This window comes from Podarcis melisellensis (genome assembly GCF_964234715.1).
Source record: "Podarcis melisellensis genome assembly, chromosome: 14".
In the NCBI taxonomy this organism is placed as follows: domain Eukaryota; kingdom Metazoa; phylum Chordata; class Lepidosauria; order Squamata; family Lacertidae; genus Podarcis; species Podarcis melisellensis.
The window spans coordinates 4,093,618-4,107,276 of NC_138546.1; the positions used below are offsets into that span (position 1 = coordinate 4,093,618).

The 13,659-nt window shown below is 48.7% G+C and overlaps 1 protein-coding gene across 4 annotated transcripts in view; it reads right to left on the reverse strand.

Annotated features, from left to right (window-relative positions):
* Positions 1–13,659, reverse strand: part of ELFN1 (extracellular leucine rich repeat and fibronectin type III domain containing 1) — a 242,767-nt gene that overhangs the window by 212,080 nt on the left and 17,028 nt on the right. Inside the window, exon 1 of one of the 4 annotated variants that reach the window (XM_081889154.1) lies at positions 12,484–12,648. The exons of 2 other annotated variants lie outside the window; for them this stretch is intronic. The gene's annotated coding sequence lies outside the window, so the exon portion shown is untranslated. Of the gene's footprint in view, positions 1–11,622; positions 12,182–12,483; positions 12,649–13,659 lie in introns of those variants that run through there. One more of the 4 variants, XM_081889152.1, reaches the window with a different exon arrangement.

Genomic DNA, 13,659 nt, shown 5'->3' on the forward strand with positions numbered 1-13,659 from the left:
GGGTTTGGAAAATAACAGAATTATTTGGGAGAAGCCATGACTGTTTATAGTGGAATCATAGTGCTACAAGAGTAAGTGTGAATGTGGCCTTCCTTGGGTTGGGGACGAAGAACTGACTTGCCATAGCTTCTGGTAATAGCAGACCTCAGGAGTGAAAAGTTGCCATCTGTACTTTAATTAACCCCATCCTATGAGGGATTGGGGAAAAGTCTTCTTGGTTCATATTTGAATGTGAATCCCTAATGCACACTTCTCAAACTGATGCATAACCTGAAATGCAGCAGCGCTTCAAAAAATTGCTCTTCTCCAAATTTTGTGATGCTCTGACCTCCCCTGCCAAAAATTGCATGCCCAAATGTATGAGTGTTAGTGGGAAATGTGCGCACACACATAAATGCATTATATTTGGGGAAATGGCTTGCAATCGTATACTACTTAGGCAAAAATGCATCTAATGGGGAAATGTGCACTAAAATGTATTTTTAAAATTGTGAGTTTTTTGGCAGGTCAGTCTGGATGATATCCTGGGTCCCTTCTAGGCCTGCTAGAATTTAGCAGAAGAAATGTGATAAAGCAGCCAAACCCATTCCTTTGTTAAGGGAATGGTTTTAGCTGTACCACCATTTATGTATGGAAGTGAGAGGTGGACCATAAAGAAGGCTGATCACCGAAGAATTGATGCTTTTGAATTCTGGTGCTGGAGGAGACTCTTGAGAGTCCCATGGACTGCAAGAAGATCAAACCTCTCCATTCTGAAGGAAATCAGCCCTGAGTGCTCACTGGAAGGACAGATCCTGAAGCTGAGGCTCAAATACTTTGGCCACCTCATGAGAAGAGAAGACTCCCTGGAAAAGACCCTGATGTTGGGAAAGATCTGCCTGAACATCAGATTTGTGCCTGATGTTGACACAAGGAGAAGGGGACAACAGAGGACAAGATGGTTGGACAGTGTTCTTGAAGCTACTAGCATGAGTTTGACCAAACTGCGGGAGGCAGTGGAAGGCAGGAGTGCCTGGCGTGCTCTGGTCCATGGGGTCACAAAGAGTCGGACACGACTAAACAACAACAAATTTACATTCCCAAGAAGGCTGTCATAGAGACAAGTGGGTGGGCCTTTTCCCACCTGGCTGACCAACATGTCATTCTAGGATGGCGAACAATAGATGAAGGGCAGCTTTGTGTATAGAGAGCTCTCTATAGTAGGGCTCAGCAAACTTTTTCAGCAGGGGGCTGGTTCACTGTCCCTCAGACCTTATGGGGGGGCTGGACTATATTTTGGGAGGGAGATGAACGAATTCCTATGCCCCACAAATAACCCAGAGATGCATTTTAAATAAAAGGACGAATTCTACTCATGTAAAAACACGCTGATTCCTGGACCGTCCATGGACCAGATTTAGAAGACGATTGGGCCGGATCCGGCCCCTGGGCCTTAGTTTGCCTACCCATGCTCTACAGTGGTACCTCGGGTTAAGAACTTAATTTGTTCTGGAGGTTGGTTCTTAACCTGAAACTGTTCTTAACCTGAGGCACCACTTTAGTTAATGGGGGCCCCCGCTGCTGCCGCGCTGCTGGAGCACAAATTCTGTTTTCATCCTGAAGCAAAGTTCTTTACCCGAGGTACTATTTCTGGGTTAGCAGAGTCTGTAACCTGAAGCGTCTGTAACCTGAAGCGTCTGTAACCCAAGGTACCACTGTATAGAGTCGAGGCACCCTGTTCACTTTCCAGTCTGTTTCTATGGCTTTCCAGAATGCAAAATCGCTGGTTTTCAATCACTTTTCAGCCTTTCGGCTAAGATCAAGTGTTTAAAAATCACTGCTTTCCATTTGCTAGTAATGCTCAGGTATACCTCTCTGTGAATTGCCATTTTGGGATTAGTTATGAGAATTGCTGGCATTATTCAGTAAAAATCCAAAGGGGGGGGGGAATGTGAACATTGGTCCCATGTTGGCGGTTGTGAGTCAGAGGCAGGTCTGGACACAGGATTTTCTGGGCTTTTAAAGCAGGTGATGTAAACAACATCACCTCCTACATTGTAAGCCTGTTATTAAAGGTGCTCCCAGGTCTTTTGCAGCTGTTATATGCTCAGTCCCTTTAACAATAAAGAAACAGACTAGAGATGGAAGGGATCGAAGTCGGTATCCTCTGCATACAAAGGGTGAACTACAATGGTACCTCGGGTTAAGAACTTAATTTGTTCTGGAGGTCCGTTCCTAACCTGAAACTGTTCTTAACCTGAAGCACCACTTTAGCTAATGGGGCCTCCCGCTGCCGCCGCACTACCACCACACGATTTCTGTTCTCATCCTGAAGCAAAGTTCTTAACCCGAGATACTATTTCTGGGTTAGCGGAGTCTGTAACCTGAAGCGTCTGTAACCCGAGGTACCACTGTATTGCTAAATTAAGGCCATCAGCACCCAACAAACTGAGCAGCTGGAAATGTATTTCAAATCTGGGCTGTTTTCTGCTGCCTGTAATATTGCCTCTTGCAGCAAACTTTCCCTCCTGACTTTTAGTGTGTGCATGTTTGTGTTTTATTTAAATTATTTTAAAACACTGTTTCATTTGTCAGCTGCCCAGGGAATATTTACTGATGAGTGGCTGTATACATTTAATAAATATATGGAATAGAAAAGGGGAGCATTAGCAAACCATCCTTTCCCCAGTGGCTTGCTAAAACCAAGTTATATTTTGCACTTCTTGTGCTTTGGCGTTCTATTTAGTTTTTTGAAAATGGATGAGTTATATATAAATAGGAATATGAGGGACTTGGGACCAAGAATCTGGACAATTGCCTTTCTAACTCGATTACTGAGGACTAAATGCAGTTGGCCTTTTAAAAAATTGGGGCGAGAGGGAAACCTGAAGCCAAGAATTAATATGGCACCCTTTTCATTTTAGGGCACAATCCTATGCACACTTCTTACTGAGTAAACCCCACTGAACACAGCCGTGCTTACTCCAGAGTAAATCCATGCACAGGATTACACCATTAAATATCATGTAGAAATGAAGATCAGAGGCATGAAAATAGGACCCATTAATCAAGAATCTATTCCTGATAGCAACTCTTAGAGGTCCTTTAGTGGCCAAGCTTAATTGAAATTTGCAGAAGTTCAAAACTGAGCCTTCCCCTTTGTTCCTCTCAAATTTAGTCACTCAGCTTGTGGGTTCAATTAAAATTCACCAGATTCCAAAATCACGAGAGTTCAACATTCAAAGTCTGATTTGCAAATCCCACATCTGCCCATTTTTTTTATTGGTGGACAGGGGAACATCAGTACAAAATTGATGGGGTTCTGTTTTCAAGACATCTCTCAGGTAGTTTTTGATAGAGATTGCTACACAGCGGCAGGGAACATGTGAAATATTGGCAAAGGCTAACCCTCCGCATTGTAAAGCGACTGCGGCTCAAAGGCCCTTCTCGGACGTGGTCAAACATGGACAGCTTTGTGCCAGAGACTGCAAAATGGGGACTGTGCTGAGGTGCAGAAGAGGCTTGAAGACACCCACTGAAATATACTCAGAGTCGCAAAGTGATTTCATGCTCTTTATTCAGCTCATAGTGGTGAGGAGGAATGAATGAAAGTCCCCTCAAAGTATCTGCTTTATATACATTATTTACACAATGGGCTGCACATGATTGGCTAATTCCGGAATTCTACTGTAAGCCAATCAGGTTGTGGATTCACTTCTATCTGGAGCATGATTGGGTGGTTCCTGCCAATCAGACTGCTGCATTCTGAATCCTATTGTTCTAGGACCAATCAGACTGCTGCATTCTGAATCCTATTGTTCTAGGACCAATCAGACTGCTGCATTCTGAATCCTATTGTTCTAGGACCAATCAGACTGCTGCAGTTTGGATCCTATTGTTCTCGGACCAATCAGACTGCTGCGGTTTGGATCCTATTCAACTCAGTACATAATACCCACCAATGGCAAAAAGCTGCTTTGAACAGAACCCAAAACTTCTTTTTTTAAAAAATGGTGGAGAATCCTTAATAATAATAGTAGTAGTAGTAGTAATAGGAAAACTGTATTTATATATAACCCTGCCTTTCCCCCATGACAGGACTCAAGCAGGTTTGCAGATAAAAATAAGAACCACTAAAAACAGGGGGGATCATTTTTTTATATTAAACATTGATAGAATTTAAACAGCTTAGTTCCTGAATGTTTTGGCTGCCGAATGTCGCAAACCCAGAAGTGACTGTTCCGGTTTGCAAACTATTTTTGGAAGCCAAACGTCTGAGGGGGTTTTCTGTGGCTTCCAATTGGCTGCAGGAGCTTCCTGCAGCCAGATCCGTAGCTAGGTGATCTTGTACCCCGGCAGAACCATCCAGATTGCGCCCCCTACCCATGGACAAATTAGTTATTCTTTCCACCTCTCCTCCAACCTCGCCCGCTCCACTCATTCAATTCACCCTCTATTTAAAACCTTTTATTATGCGGCAATAATCAATATTTTTATTTATGGACATATTTTAAAGCCGATTTTGTCCTCCCCACTCGCCTGCAGCCCTGGTGGGGGCCCACCTCACCTCCCCCAGCTACGGCCCTGCCTGCAGCCAAACAAAAGCCACGCTTTGGTTTTCAAACATTTTGGAAGTCGAATGGACTTCCGGAACGGACTTCCAAGGTACCACTGTACATATACTGCATATATACGCGGAATGAGCAGAACGCAACCCATGTCTGTGCATGCGCAGGTCGCGATTCACCACTTCTGCACATGCACTTGATGTCATTTTGAACGCCTGCGCATGCGCAAGCAGCGAAACCCGGAAGTAACCCTTTTCGGTACTTCTGGATCGCTGCGGGACGCAACCTGAAAAGACGTAACAAGAGGTACCTGACCCGAACGTAACAAGAGGTATGACTGCATAAAATGACTCTAGAAACAGCATGCCAGCAGCCTTTTCATTAAAAGCAGTCAGTTCCCAAATTCCTGTTGGAACACGAAAGTCTTCACCTGCCGGTGGAAGAACAACAAGGAGGGAGCCAGTCTGGCTTCTCCAGGGAAGGAGTTCCAAGATCTGGAAACATCCATTTCATTTCAAAAGCAAGACCAGATGATTTGAAACTCTAGAATATGAACTTTCCACTATGTTTCACTAAGGGCCCTCAGTTTAATGTGGATTGTGAATCCCTTGTGCCTCTTTTAATTTCCCCTCATTCATGTCTGTGGCACAATGTCTGTGTCTCTGGCTACTGAGCAGAAGATTAGTGGTTCGAGCCCACCCAGGGATGGTAGAATCATAGAATCATAGAGTTGGAAGAAACCACAAGGGCCATCGAGTCCAACCCCCTGCCAAGCAGGAAACACCATCAGAGCACTCCTGACATGTGGTTGTCAAGCCTCTGCTTAAAGGTAAAGGTAAAGGTACCCCTGCCCGTACGGGCCAGTCTTGACAGACTCTGGGGTTGTGCGCCCATCTCACTTAAGAGGCCAGGGGCCAGCGCTGTCCGGAGACACTTCCGGGTCACGTGGCCAGCGTGACATCGCTGCTCTGGCGAGCCAGAGCCGCACACGGAAACGCCGTTTACCTTCCCGCTGGTAAGCGGTCCCTATTTATCTACTTGCACCCGGAGGTGCTTTCGAACTGCTAGGTTGGCAGGCGCTGGGACCGAGCAGCGGGAGCGCACCCCGCCGCAGGGATTCGAACCGCCGACCTTTCGATCGGCAAGTCCTAGGCGCTGAGGCTTTAACCCACAGCGCCACCTGCGTCCCCAAGCCTCTGCTTAAAGACCTCCAAAGAAGGAGATTCCACCACACTTCTTGGCCGCAAATTCCACTGTCGAACAGCTCTTACTGTTTAGGTGGAATCTTCTTTCTTGTAGTTTGGATCCATTGCTCCGTGTCCGCTTCTCTGGAGCAGCAGAAAACAACCTTTCTCCCTCCTCTATGTGACATCCTTTTATATATTTGAACATGGCTATCATATCACCCTTTAACCTCCTCTTCTCCAGGCTAAACATGCCCAGCTCCCTTAACCGTTCCTCATAAGGCATCGTTTCCAGGCCTTTGACCATTTTGGTTGCCCTCCTCTGGACACGTTCCAGTTTGTCAGTGTCCTTCTTGAACTGTGGTGCCCAGAACTGGACACAGTACTCCAGGTGAGGTCTGACCAGAGCAGAATACAGTGGCACTATTACTTCCCTTGATCTAGATGCTATACTCCTATTGATGGAGGGCAAGATTCCTGCCTTGCAGTGGGTTGGACTAGATGACCCTCGGGATCCCTCCGAATTCTACAGTTCCGTCATCCTATGCAGCATTTGCCAGTTACTGCCATTCCACACTGCCTAACTCCTGAGATTTCCAAAGCCATCAGTCCAGCTTTCGTATTTGGATTTTCAAAGCATGAGGAATCTCCAGATTTAAGCGAGGGAAAAGTGTGGGGCAGCAGTTGTTGGAGGAGAACGCTGGCTGGGCAAAGGGGAATTAAAGGAGGCAAAAGGGGTTCACCATCCACATTAAGCTGACGGGGCCTGTGTTTCCCTAAGAGAGACAGTGTGGTGTAGTGGTTAGAGTGTCGGACTGGGACCTGGGAGACCAGGGTTCAAATTCCTACCACCACCACCAAGCTCACTGGGTAACCTTGGGTCACTCACTGCTTCTCAGCCTAACCTATCTCACAGGGTTGTTGTGGGATTAGATGTGGAGAAGGAAAACCATCTACTCCACCTTGATCTCCTTGGAGAAATGATTGAAATATGCGATCAATATTATGCTGCCTGCATAAGAATATTGCAGAAGTGTTAACTTACTGACCTTATTAAACCTTTGCGCATTCACACACACACACACACCAGTCCCACCTATAATCTTCAGAAAGGGCTTAATTATTCCATGCAGAAAACATCACAGCCTTGAATATTTATTTTGACGACTGGTAATAGATTTCCTCGCTGCCGTTTTCCCTTTTGCAGCCCAGCACCCTCGTCATGCTGTTCCTTTAAGATTTCTTGCTTTATTTAAACAAACAAGCAGGCATTGAAAGCGGGGCGGGGGGGGGACTGAGAGAAAAGGGGGTCCACATGTTTTTACTGGCTAACCATAAACCATTCTGACAGTGAGGAGGGGAAGATAGCTCTCAGGAATGTTAAGGGGGAGCTACGAAATCCAGATTAAGAGGTTTGGTAGAGTCAATCTTTGGATGACACAGTCTTCTGGGACAATACGTTTCTCCAATTTCCAGTTCCAGCTGTGCAACCAGGACTTAGGGGGCAGAAGCCCCAGGTCCCACTGAGTGTGCCCAAACACATCGGAGACATCAGAGACTATACATTTAAACCACATGCCTCCCCAAGAATCCTGAGAACTGTAGTTTGTTCTGGGAACCGTAGTCCTCTTAGAGGTGAACTACAGTTCCCAAGGTTCTTTTAGGGGAAGCCAGGCTCCTTTAAATGAATGGCGTAGGTGCGACCCACGAAGTCCAAAGAGACCTGACTCGCCGGCTGCCCAGGACCGATGGATTCGAATCAACCCCGAGTCGTGTAAACGCGCCAACCCTGCTAGAGAGGAGCCGTCCTGCGCTCGTAGCTCTTTTACAACAAGACTAATACGCGTCTCTCCCTTCCAAGCTCCCACTCCTCCCGACCACCAGCTTGCAGCCCAGGGGCTGGAGTGTATGCTGGGGGGGCAGGAAGACTCTCCCCCCCCCCGCCGCGCGCGCGCCTTTCTATCCTCCGCGCCCCCTGGAGTTTAATGAAGATGCAGTCCACTGCGAGCCCAGATCAATGCCGTGGGCAGCTTCACGCTGCGTTCTTCGATTTAGCGGGCTAATGACATTTCACATTTAAGAGCAGAGAACGGAGGCGAGCGGGGGAGGGAGGTCTGTTTGGCAAGGAAGGGGGGCAGAAGAGCAGGGAGCCCCCCCCCCGATGTTTTAAAGACAAAGATCGCCTCTTGGCCCATTTGGAGAGGCCAAACAGGGGACCCAACTAAAAGTGAACAGAACACAGACACACCGCTTTAAGACAAGGCTTTCTGGCCCCCTTGCCACCTCCCGACCCCACTCCGACCGACAAAGAGGTCGTTTGCTTTGAGCCAAGTACGCCCCGACGCCGGGACTCACCTGCCCCGGGGCCCCACTCAAGGCTGGCTCCCTTGCTCGTGAGCTTGTGAAGAGCGCCTTACCCACCGCCAGTCTTCCCATACTCCACCTCTCCTTTAGCCAAGGTGAGAGGCAGTGTCATTCTCCCCCCACCCCCCCAAAAAAAACCATTTTCCCATCTGCACCTCCTTCCAGCGTCCCTCTGACACATTTCGGTTTATGCCCCGGTACCTATTTGCCTCCGCCTTCCCGTGACCTGGAGGTTTTACAGTTGCAGTGAAAGAGCAAACGCTTGTTGGTTTGTGTAGTACACACACACACACTTTGCATCCTCATTGAATGTAACCTGTGAAGGCCCCTTCACACACACACACACACCCAACACATGTGTACATCTCCTTCCATCCCCTGGGTTTATAGTAACACATCCACTCCTCACTTCCAAAGAGGACTAACTTCAAAAAAATCTAAGCTGAGCAGAGTATAACTTCAGGGAAGATAGATCAAGAAATGCTTTTTTTATTTTTTTAAAGCCTTACTGAAAAATTCAACTTGGCCGCCCTTTCCCTTATCTTTGATGTGTCCTCGTCGCTATTTTAGGAGCTTGACCCCAAACCCTGCCTGTCTCAAAGGTCTCAGTGTTGGAGTGACGTCGATGCTTATGGACCCAGAGCAGATACTCAACTCTGAAAAAAATCTCCATTATCTATAACTCAGAGTTATCCAGCTCCAGCTGTGCCATAGGCTGGGAGGCAGGCAGGAATGGTCATCAGAACATATCCAACACCCTTTTTTTAAAAAATCATGATCCCCATCTCTTGTTAAGAAAGCAACTGTGTGTATCTCCTCTTTGGTGAAGCCTTTGGGATGGGCACTCACGTTTATCTGACAAGGCCTCCATGATCCAGGCTGGCTGTTATTAGCACATGGGGACACAGGAATAGAGGAAGCAGCCTTCTACTGAATCAGACCATTGGTCCATCTCAGTAATGTCTACATTGACTGGCAGTGACTGTCCAGGATTTCGAGCAGGGAACATACCTAGCCCTACCTGGAAAGCCAGTGGGGATTTAAACTTGGACCTTTGTCTCTACCTGGACAGCCATCTGTTGGGGACATTCTCACCTGGCGTTCCTTGCTTCCAACTGGGGGAGATTGACCTTGATCAGGGATGAGGAATCTGTGGCCCTCAAGATGATACTGGACTACATCTCCCATCAACCTTGACCTTGGCCATGATGGCTGGGTCTGATGAGGAGGTCAAGTTGTTCAACAACATCTGGAGGTCCACAAATTCTCCATCGCCAGCTTTAGACCCTTGTGCATAGAATTGTAGAGTTGGAAGGGACCACAAGGGACATCTATACCAACCCCCTGAAATGCCGGAATCTTTGCTCAATGTGAAGCTCAAACCAACGACCCAACCGTGTGTGGACTGAGCTATCACATATTTCAGGGATGGCCAGTGTGGTGTCCAGAAAGATGCCAGCCAACATGGTCAGTGGTCTGAAGTTAAGGGAGCTGTAGTCCCCCAAAATATGGAAGGTTCCACATTGGCTGTGCCTGCTGCATTTAAATCCTAGGACAGACATGGCTATGTGTGCTGTCTCATAGGCAAATAGGAATCCGTCTTGTTCTGAGTCAGACCCATTGGCCCATCTAGCCCAGAACTGTCTACACTGACTGGCAGCAGCTCTCCAGGGTTTCAGGATAAAGTCCCTCCCTAGATATTGAACCTGAGACCTTCTGCATGCAAGGCAGATGCTGTATGATTGAGTTGTGGCCCTTTCTGCTCCTATCGCCAGAGGCAGGGATCGCTCCAGTGTGGACTGAAGGCCATGAGAACATAAGAGGTGATTTTAGGATCAGACCAATGGCCCATTTAGTCCAGCATTCTGTTCTCACAATGGCCAACCAGATGCCTGTGGAAAATCCGCAAGCAAGCCCCAAGCACAAGGCTTCCAGCAACTGGTCTTCAGCAGTGGCGCAGCGTGGGTTGTCAGCACCCGGGGCAAGGCAAGTAATTTGCACCCCCTAACCCGTGGATTTGCGCCCCCTAACCTGTGGATTTGCGCCCCCTAACCTGTGGATTTGCGCCCCCTAACCTTAACCCCCAGATGTTGCGCCCGGTGTGGCCGGGCCCCCCTGCGCCCCCCACGGTACGCCACTGCCAGCAAGGCAGAGCCATCATGGCTGGTAGCCATTTAACCTTCTCTTCTGTGAATTTGTCCAGTCCTCTCTTAATGCCACCCATGTTGGTGGCCACCCCTGCTTGATCAGAGTCACGGGAACCTCCTTGCACCCCAGAGCCTGGACTAAGTCTCTGAATTTCTAACCTTCATAAATGCCAACTCCAAGATTCCGCTCTAAGGGACAAGGGATTGGGCTAAAGCCCAGCTTGCATCATGGTGCATTCCTCCTTTCTAACATTTACTTGGGAGTAAGCTCCCTTCAATCCAGGGGCTTTGGAGTAAACAATGCAATAAATCCTCTTCCTGCTTCCTACATCTCAAAAGGTTCTGGCCAAGGAGAAGAAAGTTATATGACTGACAACAAGGCAAAATAAATTAAGAAATTGTCCAGCATTTATTCATCCAATGTCCTTTTGGACCAGCAGCCATCTCTGACCTTATGTCCCCTCCCCCTCCAAATGTTTTGGACTTCTATCTATCATCTATCTATCATCTATCTATCTATCTATCTATCTATCTATCTATCATCTATCTATCATCTATCATCTATCTTTATCTATATTTATCTATCTATCATCTATCTATATCTATCACATTACACCCACCTCCCAGGAGCTCAAGACAGCATACCTGATTCTCCCCCCCCCCCAGTCTCATTTAACCCCCACAACAACCTTGTGAGGTAAGTTAGGCTGTTAGGTTGAATAGGGAGAGGATTCGAACCCAGTTTTCCCAGGTCCTAATCTGGCCCTCTAACCACTACACCATCCTGGCTCAATTGCCAGGCTGGCTAGAACGGATGAGAATTGGGGGCTTAAAACAGCTTCAGAGTAGAAGCTTATTACAGTTAAAAGTATTTCAGGCACGATTCTTACATTGTTTTATGCATTTATAAAAAAATACTTAACACATCGTTTTCTTTCCCCTTCAAGGGGCTCAAGGTGGCGTGCCTGGTCCCCCCCTTCCATTATATCATCACAAGAACCCTGTGAGGTAGGATAGGCTGACAAGCAGCGCCTGCCCCCCCCCCCAACATGGTCCCCCAGTGAGCTTCCTGGCTGGGCCGGGATTCGAACTCTGGTCTCCCAGTCGGACACTCTGAGCAGGAGACCACGCTGGCGCTAGAACTCCCACCGTGGCTGACCATTGGATTCGCTTGCTGGGGGGGTTGGGGTTGGGAATTGGGGTCCAAAACCAGAGCACGAGGTGAGGGGGGCCTGTCTAGGAGCCTGGCTATATAGTTCCGAAGCCGCCGCCGCCCCCACTTTCCTCTTTAGATGTCTCTTTCTAGGTCGGTGGCCGGACTGGGCAGGAGAGACGGGGAGGGTGGGTGGCCGCTGGCCGCAGGGACTCCTGCTCCCTTACCTGTCTCTCCCTGTGCGAAGGTACCGGTAGCCAGCCCAGGTGGGTCGAGCGACCGTTCCTCTATTCTCCTGGACGGCGGCAGCAGCCGCCGCCGCGCCTTAAGCTCTCTCCTCTCCGCGCCCGTCGATTCTCCGCAGCTGGTTCTCCAGCGCCGCCTGGCCGCCCCCTCGTGGGCATAGGCGACCGGCCAGCAGGAGGGAAAGACGGGTGTCTGGACCCCCCACCCCGCGCCCAAATCTAAGAGGGAATGAAAGCAAGAAGCGGGCGCCGGAGGTCCTGAGCCGATGCCGATTTAACCGACGGTCGGGTCGGTTTCTACGCCGCGCCCATCGCCGGGTCTTCGGATCTACGGAGTTAGAAGCCCTCCCACCGGCGTCGCTCCCTCCTCCGATTCAGCGGAGGCGCTTGTCCCGGGATAGCCTCGATCCTGAGCACGTTGCTATGCGAGGAAGCCTCGAGGGGACCAGCCGTCTCGGCGGGGCTTTCCTTCTGAGCAGAGACGCCTAAAGCTGGAGCCGTCCAGCCGCAACACTAAATGCTCCGTTCCCTTTAGCTTCACGGAGCCCATAGGCGGCGCCGGAGAACGGGCGGGGGGGCCAAGCGCCCCCACAGCAAAGAGCTCGCTGCTCCACTCCCCCCCCCCTCCATTGCTGAACTCCTGTCATAGACAAATCCAGCTATTTTCTTTCAGGGATCTTAACACATGAGGCACAGTTCGCCTAGCTAGAAATATACATTCTCCCTTCTTTGCCCTCCATCATCATTATTATTATTATTATTATTATTATTATTATTATTATTATTATTATTATTTACTGGTGCCGCCACTAAGTAAGCCCCGTTGAATTCAGTAGAACTTACTTCCGTGTAAACGCTCATCAGAAGAGACTGCGAAGCTGGGGAGGGACTGGATCCGACTCCCCCCCCCATATATATTTTTTCGCCCCACCTCCTCTGAAACATGCCCCCCTTCCTCGTTTAGGTCGAGGGGCAAAGCGTTGGCTTTCCAGGTTCACCTTTCTGGCTTTGCAGCCCCCTCAAAGCTCCAGCTAGAAAATAGAAATGGCTCTCCGCCCCCCCCCGCCCCCCGTTAATTCTCGGCGCTCTGTATCCGTAGCACGATCTCAGCGCCTCTCTCGCTCTCTCGGCAAAGCAGCTGGCCAATTCAGCCGGCATACAAAGGAGCTGCCTCGAGTCCAGCGATAGTAAAGGGAGATTTTTATTTTTTTAAGGAGGAGGGGAGGAGAGAGACTGTAATAAAATCCTGGCGTGGACAAACGGGCAAGGAAGAAGCATTTGTGGTGATCAAAGCCAACCATCTCACCAGGTGTGTATGAGATCAAGATCAAGGAACATCCGGATTTGTTTGGGGGTGGGGGTGCGTGCAGCGTAGAACTCCTACATCTGAACTATTCTTATTTATTCGTATTAAATAACATGGTATACATGAGATACAATTTGTCGTAGTACTTTAAAAAAAATTAAACCGCCTTGGATGCCCGGGCAGAAAGGCGGTATAGAAACGAGATGAAATGAATTCATTCATTCGTTTCGTTTCGTTTCTATACCGCCTTTCTGCCCGGGCATCCAAGGCCATATTTCGGAGTGGGTGGGAAGGAAGGAAGGGGGGCAAGCTAAACGGAGGAGGAATGACGAAGGTGCAAACCTCCCGCCCTCACCTCAGACTACAAATTCACACCAGCACCAGTACATTAAAATAAGGGACATGTGAGGAAGCCGAACCTGGTTCCCCAGAAGAGGCAGCTGGTCTCTCAGAGAGCAGGCCTGAATGACCTCGGATATCTTGAGTTTTCTATTAGCCAGCAGGCTGCAAGCTTTGGCAAGGCACAGAGAACTCCGCCTGAAGAAGAGCCCTGTTTAATCCGAAAGGTGTTTTTATCTGATAGAGATCAACAAAGTAACCACGGTCTATTCGGTGCATGAAGTGAGGGGCAGCTAAGCTTCCTTGCGCCGAACGCACTCTAGACCAGACTCTGTTCACACGTGGCCACTGGTTCCAGTTCATAGACCAGGTTC